Genomic DNA, 6474 nt, shown 5'->3' with positions numbered 1-6474 from the left:
CCACTTCCACGGTGACCATACACTCGAGTGGAGTTGATATGGACGATGGATTGTCTCAGTTCCTGGACTAGTCCATCAACGTGTTGAAGCCAAATTCCTGTAAGATACTGAGATATATTATGGGGTATCTAAGCAGCACGACTGACATTCACAAATGGTATGGAAGTGAATATTTTTGTTTGATTCTCCTGAATAAGTTTTTCAGGCGGTCTACTTCTATCAAATCTGATCAGTATGACTCTGTGAAGTTTAAACAAAATTATCAGCCTTGCCCACAAAGGATCCATAACTTTCGGTCTCTTCACAGTGGCTCTCCACCTAGGCCCATATCTTTCTTCTTCATAGCAAGCTGTCTCATCTTCTAAATCCTCTTCTTCAGAGAAGCTAAGCTCGTCTGTTTCTGAACTATCAAGCTCTAAAGCCTCTAACTCCTTTACCGGATAAAGGCTTCTCCTTTTCAGAGCTTTCTTCTCCTTTCTCTGTTTCTCTCCCGGGGCGTTCTTTCCCCTATCTCTCGCTCCCTCAGATCTAAAGTCTTTGGGAGGGTCTGTTTTCTTACTTGTACCTTTTCTTTTCTCTTTGAGCTCTTTAATCTTTTATCCCGCTCTGTTTTTGACATGCTGTCTTGTAACTCCCCTAGCACTCGCTGTCCTGCTATTACTGTTGGGCGGCATTTCTCATCTTCTAGGCACGACCTCTGATGGTGCCTAGCAGCAGCCGCAAAATCAAAAACCAAAAGAGAAAGAATGAAGGCTGCTAAAACGATAACAAAAGCCTCCACCGCATCTTCTAATGGGGGAGAGAAGTGAAGGAGTTCAAGACCAAACATATCTCTCAGAGCTTACCCTAGACACTGCAGTTCTGTATCCTCTCCGCGGACGAAATGTATATAAGAAATACTCAAGTTAATAATAAAAAAATGGGGTTCACAGCTAAACAGAGAATTCACAGCTGAGGAATGCCGAATGGATGAGAAACACCTAAAGAAATGTTCAACATCTTTAGTCATAAGGGAAATGCAAATCAAAACAACCCTGAGATGGCTAAGACCAAAAACTCAGGTGACAGCAGATGCTGGCGAGGGTGCGGAGAAAGAGGAACACTCCTCCATTGTTGGTGGGATTGCAGACTGGTAAAAACCATTCTGGAAATCAGTATGGAGGTTCCTCAGAAAATTGGACATTGAACTGCCTGAGGATCCCGCTATACCTCTCTTGGGCATATACCCAAAAGATGCCCCAACATATAAAAAAGACACGTGCTCCACTATGTTCATCGCAGCCTTATTTATAATACCCAAAAGCTGGAAAGAACCCAGATGTCCTTCAACAGAGGAATGGATACAGAAAATGTGGTACATCTACACAATGGAATATTACTCAGCTATCAAAAACAATGACTTTATGAAATTCATAGGCAAATGGTTGGAACTGGAAAATATCATCCTGAGTGAGGTAACCTAATCACAGAAAAACACGCATGGTATGCACTCATTGATAAGTGGCTATTAGCCCAACTGCTTGAATTACCCCAGATGCCTAGAACAAATGAAACTCAAGACGGATGATCAAAATGTGAATGCTTCACTCCTTCTTTAAAAGGGGGAACAAGAATACCCTTGGCAGGGAATAGACAGGCAAAGCTTAAAACAGACACAGAAGTAACACCCATTCATAGCCTGCTCCACATGTGGCCTACACATATACAGCCATCCAATAAGACAAGATAGAAGAAGCAAAGAAGTGCAGGCCGACAGAAGCCGGATGTAGATCGCTCCTGAGAGACACAACCAGAATACAGCAAATACAGAGGCGAATGCCAGCACCAAACCACTGAACTGAGAATAGGACCCCCATTGAAGGAGTCGGGGGGGACTGGAAGAGCTTGAAGGGGCTCGTGACCCCATATGTACAACAATGCCAAGCAACCAGAGCTTCCAGGGACTAAGCCACTGCCTAAAGACTATACATGGACTGACCCAGGACCCTGACCTCATAGGTAGCAATGAATATCCTAGTAAGAGCACCAGTGGAAGGGGAAGCCCTGGGTCCTGCTAAGACTGAACCCCCAGTAACTAGACTGTTGGGGTGAGGGTGGCAGTGGGGGGAGGATGGGGAGGGGAACACCCATAAGGAAGGAGGGAGGGATTAGGGGGTTGTTTGCCCAGAAACCGGGAAAGGGAATAACACTCGAAATGTATATAAGAAATACTCAAGTTGGGGTTGGGGATTTAGTTCAGTGGTAGAGCGCTTGCCTAGCAAGCGCAAGGCCCTGGGTTCGGTCCCCAGCCCCGAAAAAAAGAAAAAAGAAGAAGAAGAAAAAAGAAATACTCAAGTTAATAAAAAATATTTATAGCAGACAAAAAATAAAGAAATAATTTTCATGTTAAAAAAGTGGGGTAGAGAGCTAAACAAAGAATTCTCAGTTTACAAATATCAAATGGCTGAGAAGCACCTAAGAAATGTTTAAAATCCTTAGTCATCAGGGAATTGCAAATCAAAATAACCCTGAGATCCACCTCACATCAGTCAGAATAGCTAAGATCAAAAACTCAGGTAACAGCAGATGCTGGCAAGAATGTGGAGAAAAAGGAACACTCCACCATTGTTGGTGGGATTGCAAACTGGTACAACCACTCTGGAAATCAGTCTGGAGGTTCCTCAGAAAATTGGACATGAAAGTACTTGAGGGCCCAGCTATAACTCTCTGGGGCACATACCGAAAAAGATACTCCAACATACAACAAAGACACATGCTCCATTATGTTCATAGCAGACTTATTTACCATAGCCAGAAGCTGGAAAGAACCCAGATGCCCTTCAACAGAGGAATGGATACAGAAAATGTGTTACATCTACACAATGGAGTACTACTCAGCTATCAAAAACAATGACTTCATGAAATGCATAGGCAAATGATGGAACTAGACAGTATCATCCTGAGTGAGGTAATCCAATCACAGAAAAACACGCATGGTATGAAGTCGCTGATAAGTGGATTTTAGCCCAAAAGCTCAAATTACCCAAAATACAATCCACACACCACATGAAAATCAGGAAGAAGGATGACCAAAGTGCGGATGATTGACTCCTTCTTAAAAGGGGGAACAAAAATATTCATAGGAGGGGAGGTGGAGGCAAAGTTTATAGCAGAGATTGAAGGAATGGCCATTCACACCCGACATCACATGTGGCCCATATATATACAGCCACCAAAACTAGTTAAGATGGATGAAGCAAAGAAGTGCAGGCCGACAGGAACCGGAGAGAGATGTCTCTTGAGAGACACAACCAGAACATGTCAAATACAGAGGTGAATGCTAGCAGCAAACCATTGAACTGAGAAGAGAGATACCCGTGGAAGGAATTAGAGAAAGGATTGAAAGCGCTAAAGGGGCTTGCAACCCCATAGAACAACAATGCCAACCAATCAGAGCTACCAGGGACTAAACCACTACCCAAGGACTATACACAGACTGACCCAAGGCTCCAAATGCATATGTAGCACAGAATTGACTTGTTGGGTCACCAGTGGAAGGGGAAGCTCTTGGTCCTGCGAAGGTTGGACCCCCAGTGCAGGGGAACATCGGAGGAGTCGTAAGCTGTCTGGAAGGGAGTGAAACACCCTTATGGGGAAGGGGAGAGGAAGGGGGACGAGGGAGGGTATAGGGTGGATAAGGACAGAAAACCCCGCAAGGGGAAAATTTGAAATTTAAATAAAGAAATATAACCTATAAAAAATTATCCAGCCCTGAAACATCACTGCTGGTTCCAAGAAAATGATTACTTTTAAGGCATTGCCTGCTATTAAAGCAAAAACGCGGAGGAAGATGACAAGGGGCCTCCGGTCTGGAATCGTGGTGCAGATTGCAGCCAGAATTGCCATGATTGATCCCGAAGCACCAAGGGAAGGTCCTTATTTTAATGTGGCAACTTTACACACATAACTGACAAAATTCAAAATGATACATGAAGACATGAAAATTGGTACAACCTATTATTGACCCAAAATGTTCTGAATGCTGGATGAGAAGCTGCACAAAACAGACATATTTTTGCCGTGAGGAATAAGGAGAAATTGTGGACAGAAATATTGGAGACCAAAGGACTTCTGAGGCTGGGTTGTGTGTACAGAATATGTGCATGGTCAGATGCAGGGAATGCAGGGTGTCCATAAGCAGTATAAGAGAGATGTGGTGATTAGGATGCCTGTCACCCGCTTCTGGCCACCACCTAGATTATTACACCACTTGTGAATCTTCTTTCTGATGTCTACTTTCTGTTGTTGGCATATGCTGTCCAACCATTAACTCTTATGTCATCAACATTACTCTGTACCCTGGATTTCAGTGATTCAAATCGCTAAATATAGCTGATTCAAATGCACAGCCTGTGACCTCTATAGTGGAATTAAAGCCTTCTGTCGAGTTGATATAAGCTAGACCTAATGATGAAAAAAAAACTGTTTCCTGTTTCCTTCAGAGGCTGGATCAAGGTACTTCTCTTGTATGCTTCTTCACTTGACCCTGTGTTTGATCTTCAAGGTTCTTCCTTCCTCAGAACATTTGTAAATGTACAATGTTGCCTAAGATAAAATTTATACCCGGATGTGGGCAGGCGCAGAGCCTGGGTCTGAGAGCGTTCCTGGTAGGCTCCATAGAAGGGAGGCCCAGAAGACTAAAGGCAACCGTAGACTCGCTGTACCCAACCTCAGAATGCCATCTACCCAATCCCTGCTTCAATATTGCCTGATGATCCTAATCCTTCAGAAGCACATTCTAATGAATTTAGCACAATAGTCTCAAGTGATGTAGGTCTGCCATGTTTTGCAGAGCACAAAATTTGTTGTGGTTCTTGTTCTTGTTTTGCTTGCATTGGAAATCGATTCTTTTCCCATAGAAGTGATGACATAAAAATTGTCGATAATGATATGCAAATATGTGATATAAATATCTTCAGGCACTATAAAAAGTAGCTTGAGTCTCTGTCAGTTCATATAGGCTGGAAAGAGGTCTCGAGTGAGGCTTTGAGTTGTAGCTCAGTGGTAGAGCGCATACCTTGCACGTATGTTGTCCCGGGTTCGATTCCCGGCCTCTCCAAGCTTTTTGTTTTTTTCTCTTCAGGATCAGTTTCTAGACAGGATCTAGAAGACGTGTCAGTAAAGACCTCCGTAGTCTGGGGCGTATGGTCAAAGTGCTCATCTATAACGGTGACAACAATATTCCACTCTAACCTTGAAGATGTTCCCATGGAGACCTCTTAGTCTGGGGAGTACAGCGTGGTCATCGCTCTGGGATTATGTTTCCTCACAGCTTCTGCCTTCATGCTGCTGGCAGTTTCCTAGTGGGTATGCTTTCTCGGGTGAACGACGTCAAGGAAGAATGACTTCTTCTTTGAGAGAAATAAGGGAGGATACTGTGTAGGAGAAAAGTCTGTTTCAGGGACAGGATCAAGACACTTTCTTCTATGTTTCCCCCCTTGACCCTGTGTTTGATCTTCAAGGTTCATTCTTCCTCGGTGCTTTTCCAAACTCACATTTGCTTGCTGAAGAAATAACTTCAACCCTTGTCAGGGAGCCCCAGAGACTGAGTCTCAGACATGTCAGTAACTGAAGCCCACTGGAGGCACCCATTCATGACCACATTCCTAGCCTCACTCTACCCAAACTCTCAATGCCATATTCCCAACCTATGCCAGACCGGACATACCCTGCAGTCACTCATTATTATTAATTTGACATGATACTGACAATTCATTGTGGGTCTGCCATATTTTGAAGAACTTATGATTTCTTTTATTTTTAAAAGTTTGAGTTTTATTTTATACAGAAAATAAAACACAGGTACTGTTCAGCTGTACTGTAAATCTGAGTTAAATTTGAAGCAAGCCTAGATATCAAAACATTACATAAATATTTGTGTTGATAGGAATACTCATATTAATATCTCTACTTATCCGATCAGGTGTAGATGTTAAAAGTTACGAACTCTAACACCTAGTGTTAGGTCAAATAAAATGCTTGCATACAAGTTTATACACCGATAAAGGGCTGTGTGTAGAACACATACATTCTCACTGAGGAACCATTTCACACTCGAGGGAATGAACATTACCTTTTTATGTATAAAATGAGACATAGATAAGGTACATAAAAGAGTCATAAACTATGTCGGTGACCGGGAGGGAGAATCCTGTTCACTCTGGTGTTAAAGTTACACAGGGAGGCTGGAAATGTAGCTCAGTTTTAGAACATTTGTGTAGAACATACAAGGTACTGTGACTTACACCCAGTATGGACCACAAAGGATCACACAGAGGGAGGCAGTCAGAGCAAAGGAAGGCAAGAGACCCTTAGGCGAGCCAATATTCCCTGAGTCCAGAAAAATAAAGACTTCACAAAACCATGACTAAGCCATTATATAACTATGGGGAGTAACCAGAAACAGGGAAAGGCCCAAAACTCATTTCTTCGTGT

At 42.9% G+C, this 6474-nt stretch overlaps 1 non-coding gene across 1 annotated transcript; it reads left to right on the top strand.

Moving 5' to 3' along the window:
- Nucleotides 1-5029: 5029 nt before the first annotated feature.
- Nucleotides 5030-5098, top strand: Trnaa-ugc (transfer RNA alanine (anticodon UGC)). The gene has a single exon. It is a non-coding gene; the product is annotated as a tRNA-Ala (tRNA).
- Nucleotides 5099-6474: the final 1376 nt, after the last annotated feature.

Source organism: Rattus norvegicus, chromosome X, assembly GCF_036323735.1.
Source record: "Rattus norvegicus strain BN/NHsdMcwi chromosome X, GRCr8, whole genome shotgun sequence".
NCBI lineage: Eukaryota > Metazoa > Chordata > Mammalia > Rodentia > Muridae > Rattus > Rattus norvegicus.
This window is presented reverse-complemented; position numbering and strand designations above follow the sequence as displayed.